Source organism: Curcuma longa, chromosome 10 (genome assembly GCF_044706935.1).
Source record: "Curcuma longa cultivar G26 ecotype Majalengka, Jawa Barat chromosome 10, ITB_CL_G26_1.1, whole genome shotgun sequence".
NCBI lineage: Eukaryota > Viridiplantae > Streptophyta > Magnoliopsida > Zingiberales > Zingiberaceae > Curcuma > Curcuma longa.
This window is the reverse complement of record NC_133870.1, coordinates 11,820,975-11,845,604: the sequence shown is the minus strand read 5'-3', so window position 1 is coordinate 11,845,604 and position 24,630 is coordinate 11,820,975.

Sequence of the window (24,630 nt, the reverse complement as noted above, 5' to 3'; positions counted from 1 at the left end):
GGAAAGGGAAGACGCCACAACCTTGGGATGGAGGTTGATAAGTCTTTGAACGCCACAAGGAGATGCCTTGATAAGTTCTAGTTCAATGAAGAACCAACAAGCGAGAGCCTCACCATGATTTAGATTGAAAATATGCCAAGAGATACTTATGTGGCCGTCACCCTTTTTTTTTATAGCTATAGGGTGACCTAAAAACCCTAAAAGGCCCAAAGAAAACCTATTTAGTAAAGGCCTATGTACTACTTAGCCATTTTAAGCTTATGACATCATTACAACCCAAATAAAGTTAGAAATTGAGTCTACATAAACATAAACATGAGACTTAAGTGGCTACTTAAGCCCATCCAAGACTTGAATTAGGTTGACTAATACACATGACTTGCTCATAGTCAAACCTTCTTCAATTGTAACTTTGGCCTTTACATCTTTAATTAACACATTAAGTCCTTCATCTTCTTAGCCTTAGCCCTTGTAATTGGGCCTCCATTGATGCATAATGGATCATCAACAACATCTAGAGTGGATTGAGTATAAGCATGATCCATATTAGCTTGTTGGGCAATTTGTTCACTTGGTTTGACTCCATCATTCCCCCTTTTATTCAAAAGGACTCGTCCTTGAATCTTGATCACCTACATCAAAGGGAGAAAGATTAGAAACATTAAAAGTAGCACTCACATTATACTCACCTATTAAGTCAAGCATGTAGGCATTATCATTAATTCGAGCAATAACTTGAAATGGTCCATCGCCATGTGCATGCAAATTAGTAACATGTTTAGCAAGAAATCTTTCCATTCTCTTATGAACCCAAATCCAATCTCCTGGTTCAAAGATCACTTTCTTTCGCCCTTTGTTGGCTTGATTAGTATATTGTTTGGTCCTCTTTTCAATTTGCAACCTAACTTTCTCATGCATTTGCCTCACAAACTCAACTTTTCTTATACCATCTAAACTAACATGCTCAGAGATAGGCAAAGTGACAAATCCAACGAAGTTAAGGGATTGAACTCATATACCACTTCAAAAGGTTAAAAATTAATAGTAGAATGGGCAAATCTATTATAAGCAAATTCAACATATGGCAAACAATTTTCTCAACCTTTTAAATTCTTTTGAATAATAACTCGTAATAAAGTAAACAAAATTTGATTTACTACCTCAGTTTGTCCATCTGTTTGTGGATGACATGTTGTAGAAAATAAAAGCTTTGTTCCCAACTTTTCCCATAAGATTTTCCAAAAATAGCTTAGGAACTTTGTATCACGATCTGAAACTATGCTTCTTAACACTCCATGAAGTCGCACGATCTCCTTAAAGAATAGATCAGCAATATGGTTAGCATCATATGCTTTCCTACAAGGAATAAAATGTGTTATTTTAGAAAATCTGTCCACAACAATAAAAATAGAATCCATACCTCATTTTAATCTAGATAAGCCTACAACAAAGTCCATGAAAATATCCACCCAAGGTTCACTAGAAATTGGTAAAGGTGTATACAATTCATGAGGTAAAGATCTAGATTTTGCTTGCCTACATGTGATACATGTCTCACAAAACTTGACTACATCTTGTTTCATGTGAGTCCAAAAGAAATGCTCAACCAAAACTTCTAGAGTTTTTCTTACACCAAAATGTCCCATTAGTCCCCCACCATAAGCCTCTTGGATTAATAATTCCTTCAATGAACAATTAGGCACACAACCTATTGACCCTAAAAAGAAACCTGATGGAGTCAAACCAAGTGAACAAGTTGCCCATCAAACATGGATCATACTCAACCCACTCTAGATGTTGTTGATGATCCATTATGCATCAATGGAGGCCCAATTACAAGAGCTAAGGCTAAGAAGATGAAGGAAGCACTTAATGTGCTAATTGAAGATGTGAAGGCCAAAGTTATAATTGAAGAAGGTTTGATCAAGAGCAAGTCATGCGGCTTAGTTAACTTAATTCAAGCCTTGGATGGGCTTAAGTAGTCATTTAGTCTCATGCTTATGTAGTAGAGATATGTAGGCTCAATTTTTAGCTTTATTTAGGTTGTAATGATGCTATAAGCTGCTAAGTAGTGTACATAGACCTTTACTAAATGGGCTTTCTTTTGGCCTTTTAGGGTTTTTAGGTCACCCTATAGTTATAAATAAAGTGGATGATGGCCACACATGTATCTTTGGCATATTTTCAATCTAAAGCATGGTGAGGCTCTCACTTGTTGGTTCTTCATTGAACTAGAACTTATAAAGGCATCCCCTTGTGGCGTTCAAAGACTTATCAACCTCCATCCTAAGGTTGTGGCATCTTCCATCTTCATCTATATCAAGGTTCGACTTTCTTAAGTATCGGGTCGAGGTTCTATTCATCTTTCTTATCAATTTAGACTTTCCTTCTTTCTTTCTTTAATTCGTTGTGGGTTCTTGAGATTTTTCTCTTTGGGTTCACATCAAAACCCCTCATGCCTATAAAACTTTCCAAATGCAACATGTTCACAAACTTCAAATACATTTCCAAAGTCAGGATCATTAGAATATAGATCTTTAATGTATTCAAAACCTAACAATTTAGTGTTCAAAGTAGAGATCAAGGTATACCTTCAAGACAAAGCATCTGCAACAATATTTTTCATACCTCGTTTATACTTGATCACATAAGGAAATGACTCAATGAACTCTACCCATTTTGCATGACGTCTATTAAACTTACTTTGGCTCCTCAAATGCTTCAACGATTCATGATCACTGTGAATGACAAACTCTTTGGGTCACATGTAATGCTGCCAAATCGCTAAAGCACTCACTAATGAATATATCTATTTGTCATAAGTTGGATAGTTCAAAGTTGCTCTGCTGAGATTCTCACTAGAATAAGCAAGGGCTAACCTTATTGTATTAGCACAGCTCCAATACTTATTCTTGATGCATCACACCTAATTTTAAAAGTTTTAGCAAAGTTAGGTAATGCAAGTAATGGTACAGAAGTTAGCTTCTCCTTAAGTAAGTTAAAAGCTGAATGTTGTTCACTATCCCAATGGAAACCAATATTCTTTTTAACAACTTCAGTCAAAGGTGCAACTAAAGTACTAAAATTTTTAACAAAAAGCTATAGAAACTAGCCAACCCATGAAAGCTACGTACCTTAGTTATGATTTTTGGTGTTGGTCATTCACGAATAGTCTTAACTTTCTCTTCATCCACTACTATTCTCTTAGCATTAACAATAAAACCAAGAAACTCAATCTGACTAGTGCAAAAAGAACAATTTTGAAAGTTAGCATACAACTTTTCATTTTGCAAAACAAGTAAAATTTTTTGTAAATGATTCAAATGCTCATCTAAATCTTTGCTATAAAGTAAGATGTCATCAAAATATATTACAACAAAGTCCCCAATAAAAGCATGCAAAATATGGTACATTAATGTCATGAAAGTACTAGGTGCATTAGTTAACCCAAATGACATGACTAACCACGCAAAATATGGTTAATTAATCTCATGAAAGTACTAGGTGCATTAGTTAGCCCAAATGGCATGACTAACCATTCGTATAAACCATACCTAATTTTAAAAGCAATTTTCCATTCATCTGCCTCACACATTCGAATTTAATGATACTCAGACTTCAAGTCAATTTTAGAGAAAATGCAAGAACCATGTAGTTCATCTAGCATATCATCTAATCTAGGAATTAGATGATGATACTTTACCATAATCTTGTTGATAGCCCTGCAATCAATGCACATTCTTCAAGTTCCATCCTTCTTAGGCACAGGCAAAACAGGAACAACACAAGGCTCAAACTTCTCCGGTGTACCCTTTCCTCATCAACTCTTCAACTTGCTTTGAAGCCCCTTTATCTTTGCCAGATTACTCCTATAGGCCAGTCTATTAAGAATTGTTGCTCCTGGGATTATTCCCCTAAGTGGTGGCAATCTATAGGCCAGTCTAAACTCTTACAAAAGAGATTTAACAACACTAGGCAAAGAAGAGTTAAGATTGTTAGTATTGAAATAAGCCTCCTTGCACAAAAGTAAAATCATCAGTTGTTGATGAAATCTTAATCTCTCTTTCTTTTGCATAAAAGCTCACTTTTTTACTCTCTTGCTCTTGAAGTTTTATTTTCATTCTTTTTTTTTTCACTCCTCTCATCCACACTTTTTATTTTCTCACACTCCTTTTCTTTTCCATTATTTCTTTTCGCACACTCTTTTTTTTCACTCTCATTTTTATCCTCAATTGATCTTCATATACTTGCTAAGCAGTTAATGGTACAAGAGTTATTAGTTTACCATGCATCATTAAAGAATACTTATTTTTGAACCCATCATGCATGACCTTCCTATCAAATTGTCATGGTATACCTAAAAGCAAATGACTTGCATGCATTGACACAACATCACAAAGAATCTCATTATGATACATACCAGGATAATGAAACCAATACTTGCTTAGTGACCTTAACTTTTCCACAATCATTCAACTAATGTAGTTTATAAGGTCTAGGTTGTTTAGTGGTAAGTAAGCATAATTTCTCAACCAAGAGAGTACTAGCTACATTAGTGCAACTTCCCCCATCGATAATCATACTACATACCTTTTGTTTGATGTGACGAGTATGAAATATGTTCTCTCGTTGTTCATCTTCTTCCTTCATTTACACATTTAGAGCACGCCTAGTGACAAGGGCTTCACCTTCAATGGGATACTTTTCTACATCACTTTCCAATAATGGTGGCAAGACATTATCATCTTCGGGCTCACTCTCAGTTTCAATATCCACATTTTCTTTCAAAATCATAATTCTTTTGTTTGGATATTGTGATACAATATGTCCTCTTCCCAAACACCTAAAGCATTTAATATCTCTATTTCTTGAAGATTGGATAGGTTCTTTACCTTTGACCAATGGAGAACTAGCATCTTTATTCTTCAAAAACTCGGTCTTACCTTTTGTTGCAATTTTATCATCTTTTTTATTCCAGTTAGATTTTCAAGTGGATGAATTATGACTTTGTCGATGCTTGATTGAGCCCTTCCTTTTGAGTTGCCTTTCAACTTTTATGGACATATGCACCATATCTTCAAGCTCCACATAATGTTGCAACTCCACTACATTTGCAATTTCTAGATTCAAACCTTGTAAAAATCATGCCAAGGTTGCTTCTCGGTCCTCCACCACATTGGCTCGAATCAGGGCAATCCATCTCTTTGTGGTAATCCTCCACAGTCTTGGACCCTTGTGTTAGACATTGTAATCGTTGGTACAATTCTTGATAGTAATGTAAGGGAATGAACCTCTTTCTCATTATAGATTTCATCTCCTCCCATGTGTCAACGGGTGTAAGTATTGTTTTTTTTATAAATAAATATAATAATAATAAGGGAATCAATTAAATCATTAGATACAAAGTGAGAGATCTAAATTAAAAATTGGATCGGGTTCAAACTAAATCCAATGGGTAGCCACGGAGATAAGGATTACATGGGTTCAAACCGGGATTGATTTGGACTTGATATGACTAAGTTATAGCCGAACCAAGTATAATGTTTAAACCGGTTCGGTCGGTTTAAAACACGAACTAGGGTTTCTCTCCTCTTGTTTTTTTTCACTCCGCGACACCACCCCACACCACCTCACCATATTGTTGCTCACCCTTCTCCATTTCCTTTTCTTCTTCTTTCTTTCTTTCCCTCCTCCATTTCTTCTCTTCTCCAACAGCAGAATCTCTCCCTCTTCTTCTTCTCTTCTCCAATGACAGAAAAGAAAAGGAAAATCTCTTCTCCAACGGCAGAAAAGAAAAGAGAAATCTCTTCTCCAACGGCAGAAAAGAAAAGGAAAAAAATACAACAGCCCTCTCCCCTTCTTCTCAAGCATAGCAGCAACCTTCCCATCCCCTTTCTTTTGTGGTTTTCCAATCAACAACATCAACCACAATAGCAGCCATCGGAGCCTCATTGAAGCTTGTTGCGGTTATCGTCAGAATTCACCAAGGCTACCGGTAAAGATAAAAGATTTTCCCTTTCTCCTTCACTAGCTAACAAACTTCTTTCATCTTTACCTGCTGACATGGTTCCCTGTTTCGAAAGAAGCAAGAAACGCAACCACCTAAAGCCTTCTTTTCTGTCAACCACAACCATCCGTAGAAGGTATACTTTTTGTTAATCAATTTGTAGTTAGGATAGATAAATAATTACATTATGATGAAAGTTTCATTTAGAAATGGAAAATATTACAAGGAAGTGAAATCAAAAATGATTATTCGACTTCGAGTTGTAGATAATGTTCAGATTTGTTGCTATTATCCTTGTTAGATAGTATTTTAGTTATTTGAGTTGTTTTAATATTATGTGTAGATACTGGTTTGAGTGGTGCATGGTGCATGGTTATTAGGATAAAAAATAAGAATTGAAGAAGAATGCAAATTCCAGAATTGAAAGCTTGAATTAAGTGTCGAAACGAAATTAGCACGATCGATCTAGGCAAAACTTATTAGAATGCGAAATTGAAAGAAAAAGATACTGGAAATAAAAACTAAAAGGAAATTTGTCAGAATTTAATCTAGGCAAGTGCCAGAATTAAATCTAGGCAAAACTTGAAGAATGAAATTGAGGACTCCGGAACTCAAGATTTGACAATGATACTCTGTAGCAAGTTATTGGAATTTGAGATTTAAAGATGAAACAAAATGCAAAAGGTGCTTGACTCATCGATGAGGATAGAATTCAAGATTAAAAAAATCAAAATTAAAACTTAGAGAACAAGATTCTTCAAGAATAAGAAGGTGATATAATATTCAACATGCAACATTTTATTCTCAAATTGAACATCAAAGATTTAACTATTTTGGATTCAACTAGTAAATTTATATCTTTTATTAGAGTTTGAGACCCAATTGTTCAGTAGCAAGTTTCGAGATTCAAAAACAAAATTCAAATATGTAATTCAATAGGATTGTTTTAATTTGAATGTGAAGTTCAAAATTAAAGACTAAAAAAATGTTCACGACTCAATGAACCTATATTGATTCGAGATTTCATATAAAAGATGATTTAATAGAGAGATTTCAATTTAAATTGAAAATCAACATTGAGGAACATAATTCATAATCCAATAACAACATTCGAGTTTGTGTCTGGGATTGTACCTTTGGGATTCAAGGATTAGAAATCAAGAACAACATAAAAGGCACTAATTTGAGATCAGAGAATGAAATTCAATACTCAAAACTCAAGATTCGATAATGATGCTCAATTTTGCAGAGGATGAATATTGAAATTGAGATTCAAACTCGGCCTTAACTATCAAAATGTGAGATTTAAGGACGAAACTAAAGGTAAAAGGTTCAAGACTCATCAATAGAGATAAATTTGATATAAAAAATCATTATTAAAGGTTATAAAATAATATTCTTCAAGATTAAGAAGGTGATATAGTTTTGAATGTGCAATATTTAATACTCACATTTAATATCTAGAAGATTCAACTATTTTAGATTAAACTAGAAAATTTAAATACTTTATTAGAGTTGAGACCTAATTGATTCAATAGTAGTTTTCGAAATTCAAAAATAAAATTCAAATGTGTGATTAGAGGTTGAGATCATGAAACAAGTTTCGAGATTGAATAGGATTCTTTGAATCCGAGCATGAAATTCAAAAAGACTCAAAAAAAGATTTTATGACTCAAAAAACCTATATAGATATGAAAGCCCCGAATTCAAGATGATTCAATAGAGATATTTTAGTTTATATCAAAGATCAACATTCAAGAATACGACTCATGATCCAATACTAACATTCGAGTTTGAGTTTGAGCTCTGTCATTGAGATTCAAGAATTAAGAATCAAGAACAATGTAAAAGGAACTAATTTGAGGATGAAGAATTAAATTCAGGACTCCTGAACTCCAAATTCAACAACGATGATCTGTGTTTCAGTATGAACACTGAAATTGAGATTTAAACTCAAACTTAACTATCAAAATTTGATATTCATGGTCTAATCTAAAGGCCAAAGGCTCAAGACTCATCAATAGGGACAGTATTCAAGAATAACAAATCTACCGTAAGGTTATGACCATCAAAATCCAACGGACATCCCTTGATCTCCTAATTGGTAGTCAACACTTCACCTGAAGTTAAAGATACTGCCAGACTACATGATCTAACCATAAAACTCTCCCAATTTTTCTCAAAAACACTTAGACATAAATGAATGAGAACTACCAGTATCAATCAAAGTATTAGCATATATAGAATAAATTGAAACCATACCCCGAATGATTAATTCATCGGCCCATTGTGCCTCCTCTCGAGTGATAGCATAAACATGACCAACCTCTGCACTAGACGGCTGTGTAACTAGTTGAGATGTAGGATATCTCCACTCCGTCGAAATCTGACTCCGAGGTGCTGATGTCGGATGCTGAGGCTGCTGGGGTAAATGCTTGAGGCACCGCTGATAGATAATGTTGTGAAGGGTAATGAGTCTCTGAACTAGTGGGGCACTGGAATACTATCGGTATAGCTGCATGGTCCCTCCCCTGTAGCTAGATATATCTGTGGCTGAGATAATAGGAGTCGCTGCTGCTGAGGGGCTCTGGTCCTCTATGCTATTTTCTGTGATTGCTGCTATGTAGAATGCCCCCTAAAGATGTAGCATCAGTAGGCTCCAGCTAAGCCTTTAGAGTACACTCTTTGATCGTATGGTCGGGAAATTTAGCAGTAGTAACAGATAGGGTGATCCAATGGACAATCGACCATCAAATGACTATGCGATCCACACCAGTTACATTTCCTATTCCTATCCTTCCGGCTTGGCTGTGATGTATTACGAGACTTCCCTCCTAACGACTGCCCAGTCTTCTGTCTCTTCTGACCAGTCGTTTGAGAGTCCTGATTCTTCGACTTACTGTGAGCACTCTGCTTCCCAATCTCCTTCTCTCGAGCCACCTGCTGATGGGTTAACTCAATAAATAGAGCTCGATCTAAAGCTTCTCTGTAAGAGCTGATGGCAGATCTAGACATCCTGACTCGTATATATGCAGTAAGGCCCTACACAAACTGAAACATCCAGTCTCCATCCCGTACCACCAGATGTGGACAAAACTCTGCAAGTTTCGTGAACTCAGCATTATGCTCCATAACTGATCGTTCTCCTTGCTTCAGGCTCAAGAACTCCTGGCGGCATGCCATACAGAATGTCGCTGGGAAATATTGTCTCTCGAAGGCTTCTCTGATAATATCCAAGTAATTTCCTGCTCCCCAAATACAGTCTTCTGTGTCTTCCACCATGTAACAGTCTGATCTCGAAGATGATATGTAGCTAACCCAACCTTCTCCATATCCGTACAAGACATATAATCAAAAGTATCCGTAAGATTCTCTAACCAAGATCAACCCATCCATGGGTCAGATCCCCTGTGAAATAGTTAAATCGATCTTTGGTTGACTTGGGAAATGTTAATATACGACTTTTATCTACTGCCCGCAGATGTAGGCATAGTCAAAGATAACTCCTGAGCCTAGAAACTCTGACCTTCGGTAGGAATATTACAGGTCTGATCTCGTCTATCCCACTCCTCGGCAATATCCAGCTCTACTAACCTAGCAGGTCACCTCGGTGGCTGACCTCGGTCTCGATTTTGCATAGGGGTCATATTACTGATAGTACCTTTTATAACAACCGATATAAATTTCCTAACAAATATAGGAATGCACCATAAACTATTTACTGATTACAACTTGGAGATCTTTTGTCATTGCCAATCCCATCTCACAACTTGGATCGAGTAAATCAAAATCCTATAAACCAAATACGATGACAAATCCAAAAGAAATTCAAATATGGACCTCGCAACCTAGGACTCAACTTAACATGTTCTGATACCAATAAAATTGTCACGTCCCAAAAGACTACTATTCAGAAAATTTCGACAGCATCTCCCTTGTAACAATTTAACTTTCCTAAATACATTTTAACATAGGACCAACACAGCCACAAACTAGGGCCCACACGGTCACAAACCACATACTACAAAGTATATAAAATAACAAATTATATGAATAAAGGCCCACACAGTCACTCACTATTTCAACACATGCATGTAAAAATACCTTAACAACAAACCAACGATGTATAACCACAGAAACAACCAATAACAAACTTCACAAGTTTATGATAACAGAAACTACGGAAGTAGAATTATAACAATGATAAAAATCCACGTATACAAACATAAGTCCAAACCACAAATACGCACAAAAACTCCACAAGTCCACGAATAACGATCATGGATCCAAATACAATCCAAAATCCACACATCCAAATACAATTCAAGAACCATACAAAGTAAAACAACAAAATAACTCCTTCTGCTGTGACATGGAATATACTGGCAGATCTCCACTCGCATCAGTTGTAATCTCCTAGCTAATACCAAGGAGATAGAAAACCCTATGATCTGTGTGGTGAGTACAAACTCAGTGGATAATTAGATAAATTGTGCATGCTCAAAAGTATATATGTGAGAGCAAAGGATATACAATCGAACAACAATAATTAACAGGTGATCAGGACTAATAGTGAACTACAAATAAAGGAATATTTGCAATAATCCTGCTAGTAGCACATGGTCTATAATGAATCTCATAAATGCAGTAATCTATATGAATGATAATGTTTTACGGATGCATCAACCAAGTAACAACCAAGTATATATTTCACATCCAAATGCAGTATATACGGTCCAGTACATATATATCAAGTACGCAATAGCATGTGCATGATGCAACTGTCCACACTCGCCCCAGTATTCATGTATATGCTAGGGGTGTCTGGCATCACACTGCCATAATTCAACACCACAACAAAGTAGCCTGGTGACAAATCGGAAAGTAGCCATGTATAGCTATGGTCAATGTCTGTACTCCATACTTGTCTCTGAGTACCACCTCTCTGCGGTGACCAGGACACAGGACATTGACTCAGCTGCGATCAGGCCATATAGCCACTATCCCTCGATGGCTCAATGTATAGGGAATTCTTAACCACTACAAGGCCAACTATCAATGACGATTTACCCACAACATTGGGAATTACAATTGTCACATCGCACCATGTATGATGTGATGATCAAGCAACAATAACCAACATTTTACCATGCTAAAATCAACATGGATAAGTATTAGGATCTCAACTAATCACCAGTATCATAAACTAGAGATAATCAACAATATTCAACATAGATAACAAAGGGTCCGTACAAGTAATAATGTAGATGTCACATAAGATCAATCGAATCAAGGACAAGCATAGAATCAATAGGAGTATGACTAAGGTATCCAACCAACAACAATGGAATAATAGCATGCACTAGAAAAGAATTACTCTGTAGTGACCAAATACAGGGATTATCCACCTGATAGATGAATCGTCAAAATAAGAACCCCAAAAAATATAACCCTCATATATCGTAGAATCAACCAATCAAGGTCCTGCAAATACAATAAACAACATTCACTAATATCCACATAGACTTTAGCCAATTTAAGATCTAACACTTAACCTACACAACTCGGTCGGATTAACCCAACCAAGTCCAATTAACACACTAATCTCATAAATCCAATTAAGCTCAATCCATACTTAACCACAGCCAAAACCCTAAGCTACCAATTAACCACCGAAACAAAAGCCTAATCAACAAATCAATCAATTACTAATTGAATCAACACCTCAACAAATCAATCCCAATCGGAATAGACCTAGCTGCAACCAAACCCAATAGCAAACAATCTCAACAGTTAGCTCCATCAATTCCCAAATAGCAAGCAATAATCCAACAGCAAGACAAGATCGAATCAACATACAGAACTCACCGATCCCAATAGAACAGAAATCGGAATCACTCAGAAATCCCAAAACAATCTACCAAATTTGTTATTGAACAAGAACTAATCAGATCAAGAACCCTTACCTCAGGTCCTTTCCATAGAAATCTAGCTCAGCCCTGATCAAGATCCAATTCCAAGCTCACGATCGAACTCAAAGAAACCCCTCTGATCTGCTGATCAAGTTGTGGAGCATAGCAAATCTCAAAATTCCATAAGAAAAGCACACGCACCAGGAATTTCAAGCTTACCGTCGATCTTCCCCTCCGATCCAAGCTTCCCCGTTGCTTCGCATTGATCGCCGCCGCCACCCGATCAGATCCCAGCTACCCCAGCAAGAATCTTGGACTCGTTGGTCGGAGCTTTGATCACCGACGATCTACCACAGCGTTTGCCCAGCCTTGGATGCGCGCAATCGCTCTATCGGGAGAAGAAGAAGAAGGAAGGAATCACGTTTTCACGGTCGAGAAGAAGAAGTCACATGGCTTTAAAAACTCCTTAACAGGTTAACAGGTTTAACCCGACTTGACCCATTAACCATTATCTAATTGACTTGCCAATTGGGCTGTTAATTGGGCTAAATGGGGCTGATTTAATTGGGCTAAGTGGGGCTGGTTTAATTGGGCTCTTAATTGGGCTAAGTGGGGATGGTTTAATTAGGCACTTAATTCTAACCATATTTAATTAGAGATAATAGATAGATTGCACATGGATTAATTCTCCCTTAATACTTACCAATTATGGCTAAATTATTTACAATTAGTCCTAAAATTTCTTGTATCTTACATAGGATGCTTGAACTTCATAAAAGAAATTTATTGAAGGGCTGATAAGATGTGCAAAATCCATTTCTAAAAGTATTGTGTTCTTGGGAAACAAAACATAGTGCAGTTCAAAATAGACATATAAGACTAAGAGAATTCTAGACTATGAACATATAGATCTTTGGGGACCAGGCAATGTATATCTCATGGAGGACATATGTATTTTATAAGTTTCATCGACTATTACTCATGAAAGTTCTAGGTGTACTTCATGTGTCACAAGTTTAAAACTTTCTCAAAGTTCAAGATGTGGAAAACTAAAGTAGAGAATTAGACTGGAAGAAAGATCAAACGTCTTAGATCAGATAATGGTACTGAGTACACAAATTCAAAATTCTAAGAATTTTGTGAGAAGCATGGGAGGAAGGCACATCATAGTTCGCAAGACACCACAGTAAAATGGTGTGGTGTAAAGGATGAATAAAACTATAATGAAGATGGCTCGATATCTTAGATTGAATGTAGAGTTTGCAAAGAACTTCTGGGAGGTGATAAACATGTCATGCTTCTTGATTAATCGATCACCAAGGACAGCACTCGATGACAAAGTTTCAGAGGAGGTGTGGACAAGAAATCAAATTGATTACTCTAGTCTGAGAGTGTTTGGATGTCTAGTCTACATGTATATTTCTAGTGCAGACAGATAAAAAATGGATGTGAGGTCTAGATAGTATATTTTTCTAGATTATTAGAAAGGGTGAAAGACTTTAAGGTTTGGGATCCTATGGCAAACAAGGTGGTGATCAACAGAGATGAGGTATTTGATGAAAGAGCCATGTTACAACATACTTAGGAGGAAGAAAAATAAATATTAGAAACTTACAACAATGATAAGGATGTTGTGTTGGTGGAGCTAGAAACCCATGGTTCTGATGGTGATAGCTCAAAGCACACGAAGCATCAAACTATAGCGGAAGACAAAACAAGACCTACTATCAAATCACTTACTAGGTATGATTTTGAGGACTTAATTTCTTATGCACTTATCATTTGTAGCAAAGATCCTACTACTTTTCAAGAGGTAGTACACAACTCAGAGAAGGACGGGTGCTATGATGGAAGAGGTAGAGTCTTTGCATAAGAACCAAATGTGGGATATGGTGGAATTTTCTGAAGGGAAGAGGGCTATAAGATGCAAGTGGGTATTCAAGAAGAAAGAAGTCATATTAGAAAGTGTAGATGGAAAGTTCAAGATTAGGCTAGTAGTGAAGGGTTACTTACAGAGGAAGGGGATTGATTATGATAAGATATTTTCTCGGGTGAGCAAACATACATCTATCAAGTAGGTGTTAGCTTTGGTAGCACATCATGATTTATAGTTGGAGAAGTTGGATATCTTTTCTTCATGGTAATTTGGAAGAACAAATTTATATGTCACAACTCAAAGGAATAAGTCAGCTTGGGCAATAGTATTTAGTTTGTAAACTAAAGAAGTCACTTTATGGCTAGTGGTACAAGCATTTTGACCCTACATGATTCAAAATGAGCATAGATTATGTGAGTATGACAACCACATTTATGTGAAGGGCCTTGATGATAATTTACTTATCTTCTTACTACTTTATGTAGATGGTATGCTGATAGCTGTGAAAAGTATGACTAAGGAAAATATACTGAAGAAGCGTTTGAGTAAGGAATTTGACATGAATGATTTGGGTGCAACCAAGAAGATTTTGGGATGGAGATTGATAGCTATTGTAAGTATATGATTGTCATCAAGTAATAAAAAGTATCGAATCCACATAGACTGTTGATAGTTATAGTGATGTCACAAGACTAGTTATCTAGATTCTAAGGGAAGCGAATAAGTTGAGAATTGTGGATTATGGATATGGTAGAAAGAGAGATTGGCTTGGGGATTAATGGGATGAGATGAATAAGTCTAGGATTTCGATTTCACATCAATGATAGGTAACTTCCCTAATCCATGTTTACTCCCTTACTCTCCATGTTTACCACCTTGTAAGGATTCTAACTAAGATACCAACTTGACCTCGTCAGGTTATGTTGGCATTTGACCTAGAAGTCTTAGTATGGTGGCCCTCCAGTAAAGGTTATGCCAGAAAGTTTGGTTCTAAGGCTCTCCCCCTGTCACAAGGCGCCCTGGGCATATGATCCAAACGTCATACCCCATGTTACTGGGTATCCTAATTAAAGGCCCTTGTCATAGTGGTCACCAACCATTAGCTATTATTTATGGGAGTTTACCACCATGTAGGGATCACTTCAGAAAGTCTAGTTCTAAGGCTTTCCCTCTGTCACAGGGCACCCTAGGTATACAATCCTAAGATCTCCCTACACCGTAATCTACCTCTCAAAATCATGTACAAGCGCTCACACAAACATATCATCAAACTTGTTCAAGGCACACAATACGTGAAACAAGTATAAACACGTCAAAAAATAGGAAAAAATAATATGAACTAGTTCTTACATCACCATCCTTACATTAATATTCATCCTACATCCTAAACTCATAGATCTACTCTATTACAAGAAGGCTACAACAAGAATGCATGAAAATCGCCATCCACAAGAGAGGGGAGGACTTATCTTGAACCTTGAGCATCCTTGGAAGGTCTTCACACTCTAAAGTAGGATGGATTGGCGAGGATGAAGCTTTTAGGGCCTCCCGGAGTGGGGGAACCCTCCCCAAGCAATGGGGAGCCGCCGCCCCCAAGCTAAGACCTTAGGGTTTGAAGCCTCCCCCAAAGGATTTCAAAAAGATGTATCTATAGGCCCGCGTGTGACACGGCCGTGCCTCAAGGCATGGCCTGGAACATCGACTTGAGGCTTCCACAGATACGGTCGTGCCTGGTAGGCACGACCCCTTGCTATCTTCACTCTATAGGAAGGGGATGGCTGTGCCTTTTAGCATGACCTAGAGAAGGAATCATTCGGCACACCCTGAAACAAAGTTGTAGATCTTGAAGTTATCTTCATTTTGGTAGGTGACACGGCCTATGGATCAATCTGAGCTAAAATTTATACCTATTTTACTTTCAGTCTGTAAAACTGTCCAAATAGAAGGCATGACCATACCTCTTGGCATGGCCTGGTCGTGTCTGGGCCCTATAAATGTGAGGCACGACCGTGTTGGACATGGCATGGGCGTGCCTCAGCCCGTGACACTCTCTAGAAGCTTCAAAACTGGTTTGGATGATGGGCACGATCGTGCCACCTTTGGCACGACCGTGTTGGCCTCGAGCACTTCAAATGACCTCCAAACACATCAAAATGTGATTCAATTTGATCCAACTTCATGGCTCTTTAAGTATCTTAGCATGACCTTGAACTGTTTATACATGGGGAATAAGGCACAACCATGTGGAAATAAAGGCATGGCCATGTGAAAATAGAGGCATGGTTGGGTGACATGGTCGTGCCTTGGAGTATGGCCTTGACTGCTTTATCCTTTTCTTCCATTTTTCTTCGTGTTTACTCCGTAGAAAACTCACCCGTGATGATGAGCACGGCCAGTGCGTCTCTTTTCTCCACTCCTTACTCCACCATTAATAATGCATCGTTTTAGCTTCGAATCACATCCTATCAATCAAAAATATACAAAGAGCAGATCTCTGAGCAAAAGAAGTAGAAATATATAATAATAAAGGAATAAGGTATGATAAAGTAGATCATATGCAATGAATTACAAGTAGATGAGCATTAAACAAGGTTAAAAATCATGTATAACCTACGTTCATCACACCCCCATACTTAAACTTTTGCTTGTCCCCAAGCAAAATCTTGCATCTAGATTTATGAATTGAAAGAATAGAGTATCATAATATCTAGTGAATCACAACCAATGCTATCATATAGTATCATTGGTGAGCTAGATATCAGAATTACTTAAATGTGGCCTAAGAGTTAGTTCTCCGTGCTCAGTACAAAATGTGACCATGGGTTTTAAAGTGTCGAATCTTAATCAAAGTCAAGTTATCATCTAACCATTTTTCCTTATGCTTTCGGCGATAGACACTTACCTTCCACCTGCATTGTTCATCTCTCTCAAAAATTCTATTCACTGGCACCATCTACACAAAGTCTTAAAGGAACACTCGGTATCAAGAGAAACATGATAGATATTTCCTCAGTAACCCTTACCGATCTCAAAGGGGTATCTAATCAGTTTCTACTCACGACACTATTTTTTTTAAATAATTGTTGCGAACATAAGAAGGCGTTGCAACCAAAATAGACTTATTATTTCGGGATATAAATTTTTCCAAGTGAGTTTTCATGATCGGAGTTTATGCAGTAACTAAAATATAGTTGACAGATCACCTTAAAAGCACAAGTACTAATGGTTCTATAAATCATGACTAATTTCAGGCTTTCTACTATCAAACCTAGTCATAGTGTAGAGAGATCTTAAAACTAGGCCAAATGCAAAAAATTTTCAATAACAACATAACTCACTTCATGCTACTAAGGATAGAAAAAACTAGATCACCAAACATTAAATCAATGAAATCTAAAATAAGCATGCTAGCATTTTTGCAAGAAGACAAACCATCAATAATATGATAAGTGATGTCACTAGCCGGAAAAACTTATTATGCACGAAGAAACTAAAATAAATATAACTAAATCTAATAAAGAATCCAAAATATATACATCCCCCCAGACTTACATTTTTCTATGTCTCAATGAAAATAAAAATATTAATGGAGAAGAAATATTATTGGAAAAAAATTACCAAATGAAGCTCAAAAGATGTTCAGGTCCTTTAGTTATTTATTCCCTCTTCTCAAGGTAAGCACACTTCTCCATATTAATGAAACCTTCAAAAGAAGATATAACAAAAAAAAGTAAGTAGAGGGTTTGTGGGTTAGAAAATAAAATAAAGTATAAAAGAAAATAAAGAAAGAATCCAAAATGGAAACAAGGAAAGAAACTTAGGTTGTCTTTCAAGATGCGCTTGTTTAAGGTCTTTAGCTTGACCTTTATTTTTATTATTTAAACCTCGACCGTGGAGATGTAAGATACTTCAGAACCAATTTTTGGGTCCTGAGTATATCATTAAATATGCTCATAAACAAATGGTTACTACGAGCAATCCCATATAATAGTTGTGAAAATATTGAATGAGAATAATCAAAAGATTTCCTACCACAAATATTCTTGAGATAAGATAGATTGGTAAACATAGGTATACAAAAAGGAATAGTATCTCTACCAATCACAAAGTTTAGTAAGTCATCAAACATATTTGAGGGTAGGGTGCGCTTTGGTGCAGGTGGAGGATCAACTAAAAGAAGTGATTCTTGGGGCTTGATCTCTAATGCGCAAGTCCTTACACCAACTTTTTCAACGACTCCTAATCCTGAATTATCCAAAACGTTGAGTAGTAGTGGAACAAAAGGAAATGATTGTTAGGACCTTGTCGCCATAGTACGAGTCCCTACATATCCTTCCACAACATCATCAATAGTAGGATAGAGTAAATTTTCAAGCATATCCTCAGCAAGACCATCAATCATACTAATAGACACAATCAAGTTATCATCTTCAATTAACGAATTAGTGTCATAATCACTATCATCCTGGTTGATTACATATTCATGTTTAGAATTTAAAATATTCTTGCTGTAATTTTCACTTGGATGCCCTATTTTTGAACAGATATCACAAATGGGCTGTGATAATAGCCATTCGTCATAAGTAGGGATGCATCCATGTTTTTCTCCACCCCATTGGTAGGCAGGGTCTAATAACATTGGACAAATTTTAATCACATGTCAATTAGCACTACAAAGTGCACAATATTCATCAGCATATAACACAACTAATTTTATGTTTTCTAATTGGAGTAACTGATTTGTATGAGCATCCATTCAATCCTCAAAAGGAAAAATATTTTGGGTTTTCTATATTTAAATTTTTTTTATTTTTCAAAGTCTAGAGTAACTAAATTGCTAGTCACTAAAGCTAATAGCAATAGTCCCTGGCAACGACGCCAAAAATTTGATAGCTACCGCAAATATACGGTCGTCATCAAATAATAAAATGAATCGAATTCATAGAGGCTATTGATAGTTATAGTGATGTCACAAGGCTAGTTATCTAGACTCTAAGGGAAGCGAATAGGTTGAGAATTGTGGATTGTGGATATGGTAGAGAGATAAACTTGGGGATTAATGTGATGAAATGGATAAGTCTAGGATTTTGGTTTCACATCAATACTAGGTAACATCCCTAATCCATGTTTACTCCCTTACTCTCCATGTTTACCACTTTGTAGGGATTCTAACTAAGATACCAACTTGACCTTGTCAGACTACGTTGGCATTTGACCTTAAAGTCCTAGTGTGGTGGCCCTCCAATAAAGGTGACATCAGAAAGTTCAATTCTAAGGCTCTCTCCCTATCACAAGGCGCCCCAAGCATACGATCTAAATATCATACCCCTTGTCACTGGGTATCCAAATTAAAGGCCCTTATCCTAGTGGCCACCAACTATTAGCTATCTCTTATGGGAGTTTACTACCATGTAGGGATCACTTCGGAAAGTCTAGTTTTAAGGCTTTCCCTCTGTCATAGGACGCCCTGGACATACGATCCTAAGATCTCCCTACACCGTAATCTACCCCTTAAAATCATGTATAAGTGCTCACACAAACATGTCATCAAACACGTTCAAGGCACATAATACGTGAAACAAGTATAAATACTTTATAGAATAGGAAAAAATAATATGAACTAGTTCTTACATCACCATCATTACATTAATGTTCATCCTACATCCTAAACTCATATATCTACTCCATTACAAGAAGGCTACAACAAGAATGCAAGAAAATCGCCATCCACAAGCTTAATTAACTAATATGAGGAGGACTTATCTTGAAGCTCAAGCATCCTTAGAAGGTATTCTCACTCTGAAGTAGGATGGATTGGCGAGGATAAAGCTTTTAGGGCCTCCCCGGAGTGGGGAGAACCCTCTCCAAGCAATGGGGAGCCACTACCCCCAAACTAAGACCTTAGGGTTTGAAGCCTCCCCCAAAGGATTTCAAAAAGATATATTTATATGCCCACGCGTGGCATGGGGAACATCATCTTGAGGCTTCCACAGGCACGACCCCTTGCTATTTTCACTTTATAGGAAGGGCACGGATGTGCCTTTTAGCACAACCTAGAGAAGGCATCATTTGGCACACCCTAAAGCAAAGTTGTAGCTTGAAGTTATCTTCATTTTATAGGTGGCATGGCCTGTAAGTTAATCTGAGCTAAAAGTTATGCCCATTTTACTTTCAGTTTACAAAATTGTCCAGATAGAAGACACGGCGGTGCCACTTGGCACGACCTAGCCGTGTCTGGGCCCTAGAAATGTGAGGCACGATCGTGCCAAGCTTGGCACAGCCGTGTTGGACATGGCATGGGCGTGCCTCAGCTTGTGGCGCTCTCTGGAAGCTTCAAAACTAGTCCGAATGTTGGGGCACGGCCGTGCCACCGTTGACACGGTCGTGTTGTCCTCTGAAGCACTTCAAATGACCTCCAAACACATCAAAATGTGCTTCAACTTGATCCAACTTCATGGCTCTTTAAGTATCTTAGCACGACCTTGAACTGTTTGCACATGGGGAATAAGGCACAGCCGTGTGGAAATTGAGGCATGGCCATGTGAAAATGGAGGCAAGGTTGTGTGACATGACCGTGCTTTAGGGCACGGCCTTGACTACTTTCTTGTTCCTTTTCCTCCATTTTTCTTCATGTTTGCTACGTAGAAAAGTCGCTTGTGATGATAAGCATAGCTAGTGCGAGTCTTTTTTCTCCACTCCTTGCTCCACCATCAATAATTCATCGTTTTAGCTTTGAATCACATCCTGTCAATCAAAAATATACAAAGAACAGATCTCCGAGCAAAAGAAGTAGAAATGTAAGTTACGAGAAATTTTGGGGTTAAATGAGGTAAATAACCTTACCTCTAATAATTATCATTAAAATCTAGTTAATTAATTGGATTGGGTTTAATGATTAAACCCATTACCCAACCCAATTAAACCAGCTCATTAGCCTAATAAGCCCCATTTAAACCCAGCCCAATAAAGTTCAATTAAGAGCCTAATTAACAGCCCAATTAGATATAGGTTATTGGATCAGGTTTTAAAATCCGTTAACCCGTTGGGAATCCATTTAAGCCATGACTCTTCTTCTTCTTTCGTCGAAGCTCGCGATCCTTCCCCCTACCATGATCATCCATCGCGCTTCGCACTGCCTGCAAGGAGAACGGCGACAAGCCGTACACCAACCCTTCACGCCTGTGCCATCGCCGATCACTGTCGTCGCCCGTGCAATGTCGTGCTGCAGAAGAGGAAGCGGAACTTGGAAACATAACTGGATTTCTAGGCTTCTATCTGAGGTATGCCTTCTTGAAAAGCTAATTCTTCTAGGTTAAATTACCATGATTTGGGTTCTGAATGGCGATCGGGATTTCTTGGAATCTTGATCCAGTTCTATTCATGTTGAGGATGATGATCAAAATCTTGGTTCTATTCTATTGGGTTTGTTTCGATGTTTAAGTAGATTTAGGGCAGCACAATCAGATCAGAGGTGAGCATATGTGGATCTGTTCATGGTTCTTGATCGGGTTTCCGTTGGATTAATCAGAGTTTTGCCTTGTTGGGTTTTGGATCGTTGCTGTGGGAATCGATTAGGTTTGCTTGTGGTGGCTTGGATTGTGGATATTGATCTGTTCTTGAGTGACTAGGTCCGGTTAATTAAGAAAGGGTTAGTGATTGAGATCAAATTCATTACTGTTGTGAGAATTAGGGTTCTGTTATGGATACTGGTTAGCATGAGTTGGATTTAGTTGTAACAATTGGATCATGGATCCAATTGGATTATAGGTGTGGTATAGTCTTAATTGAATTATGGTTAGGTTAGTGTTAGATAAAATTTAAATATATTGTTGTATTAATGAATGTTGCTTATTCTATTTGTAGGACCTTGATTGATTGTGGATTCGATTATATACGAGGTTATATTTTATTGGGGGTTCTTATTTCAACGATTCATCATATCAAGTGGGGTAATCCTTGTATTTGATCAATACAGATTAAGTTCTTTCCTAATGCATGTTATCTTTATGTTGTTGTTGGTTAGATACCTTAACTCCTATTTGTTGTTCATTGGATACCTTAGTTATACTCTTGTTTACTCTATGCTTGTCCTAAATTCGATTGATCTTATGAACCTCTATACTGTTGCTTGTATGACTCTTGTTATCTATGTGAATTGCTATTGATAATCTTTGGCTATGATACTTGTGATCAGTCGAGATTCTATTATCTATGCATGTTGATTTAGCATAGTAGATGTTGGTTATTATTGTCTGATCATCACATCATGCATGGTGACGATTATAACTCCCAATGTCGTGGGGAAATCGTCATTGATAGTTGGTCTGTAGTGGCATGTTATATAATAGGTGGTTAGAAATTCCCTATTTCCATCGAGGTGATGTTGGTGATCTGGATCTCCGTCCTATGTGCCGGATACTATCCGCTCTTAAGAGCATAGAACCCCACAGGACAAAAATTTTATCCCGCCTGGATCAATTGACAAAGTCTACAAAAGACTAAATCAATCGATCCTTTAGGATCGTCGATTCCTAAATTACTTTCTACGGTTTGTTCTAGTACAAAATTAAACTGCGGGAAATAAATCATACCAGAACCTTTAGATGACCTCGGAATCTTCCACTGTATTCCTAGCTTCTTCCTGGACGTTGGGTGGACAACAAACCTCCAGAAATAAAGGAGTTGCAAAATCTCCGGATGAAGAACCTTTGGATCGCTTTGCTTCTTCGCAGCAACTTCGCTTCATCTTGTATCCTTTCTTGGATCCGGCCACTTCTCTTAGAGAGGGATGTTCGGCCACCTTAAGTCCTTGTTATTTCTACATTCCCAAGAATAGTGGCCAAGATGATGACAAGTAAAGCACTCAATTTCAGATTTGTCATACCTCATTTGATGACCTCCACGACTTCTACCCCTTCCACGATTTCTTCTTTGATTGAAGTTTTGACTCGTCTCAGTATTATATGAGAAGTTTTTGTCACCTCGTCTACCTCTTCCATAACCATGGCCTCGACCTTGGCCTTGTCCTCGAGATCCTCCACGTCCGCGGCCTCTTTGGGATACACCTTGGTTTGTGTCCTTCAATGATAGCTTTGCTTTCAAGGCTTGTTCAACCGATTCTTGAATCGGTTTTATCAACCTTTCTTCGTGTGCTTGTAAAGATCCAGCAAGTTCATCAACGGTCATGGTGTCTAGATCTTTAGACTCTTTGATGGCAACCACAATATAATTAAATTTTGGATCCAAAGATCTCAAAATTTTCCCAACAATTCGATCATCCTTCATATCATATCTATATCTTTTCAATTGATTTGTAACAGCCAATTCTCTTGAGAAATAATCAGAAATAGATTCAGAATCCTTCATGCATAGAGATTCAAACTCTCCTCTCAATGTTTGAAGACGTACCTTCTTCACTTTATCAACACCTTTAAATGAAGCTTGAAGAGTTTCCCATGCTTGCTTGGATGTAGTTGCCGCAGCAATTTTCTCGAACATCTTTTCATCCAAACTTTGATGGATGAGGGTAAGCGTCTTTTGGTCCTTCTTCTTGGCGGATGCCTCATTTCCATCAACTCCATTCTCCACAGGATCCCAACTTCATATGCTCCAAGCAAAGCCTTCATTCTTATGCATCAATTATCATAATTTTCTTTAGTGAGAGATGGAACAACAAATGGGGTTCCAATCAACATCTTCCTTTCAAACTTTGTTCTCCAAACACAAAATGGTAGGCTCTTATACCAATTTGTTAGAAAATGGAGAGCATGAAACTAGAACATTCAAGAATGAAGGAAAACTAGAACACTCAATAATGGAGGAAAGCTTCTTTTCTTGCTTGTTCAAATTGATGAATACATAGGGTATTTATAGGAAATACCTAAGAGGTAAATACATGAACCAATAATAATTGACATACATACATTGAAGAGTCATTTAATCCGAAGAGTCATTCATGAATCCTCCAAAAGATCTCTAACATTTATGCACATAATTTTAATTATATTTGATTTATTTTCAACAAATTGATGAGCATGGAAGAAGCGCCGGGCGTGGCTGTGCATAGGAAGCATGCTCTATGCCTAATTGCCATCAAATCTGAGTCCATGAATATACGGCCTGACATTGAAATTTGTGAGAGTGTGAAACAAATTTGTAATTCGTTGTGATTGATCATTTGAGTATTTTATACGTATATATTACATATGCAGTTGTATGGTGCTGTGATGTGCATGCAAATGGTACATACAAAACATCATGTATCACGTATCATGTATCTTGACCTTGCATATATACAGACAAAATTACAGTTCAATTGAGTGAACAACTAGAATGAGACATGAGAGAGCAAAATCAGAATTACTCAGAGGTGTTTGAAATGAAATTATATGTTTGTTTGTTAGAACTTGTAAAGGAACATGATGCAATTGAGATGTGGTGTTTATATTATTATAAAAAATGATAATCCCAGTACCCACGTCTCTGCGTGCTCGAACACGGTCCCACGAAAGTTTCCCCACCGACCCACCCCAGGGTAAATCGGGAAGCGCATACGGCGGCCCGCAAGTGCCAGATGCCCCAAGCATCCTTTGATTGCGTACCCCATTTGAAGGAAAATTCCTGCGAGACGCCGTAGCTAGGGATCGAACCGCGGGTCCCTCGAATTACGTGTGTAACATTTAACACATAATTTAATTATTATTCTTATCCTATTTACGAATTAATCATATCGTAAATCCTTTTAAACTCCTCTCTTCAATCTCAGAAAAAAGATAAAATCTACCATTTCAAACTCCAATAATCTCACATGATTAGAGAGGACATTACCTCAGTTT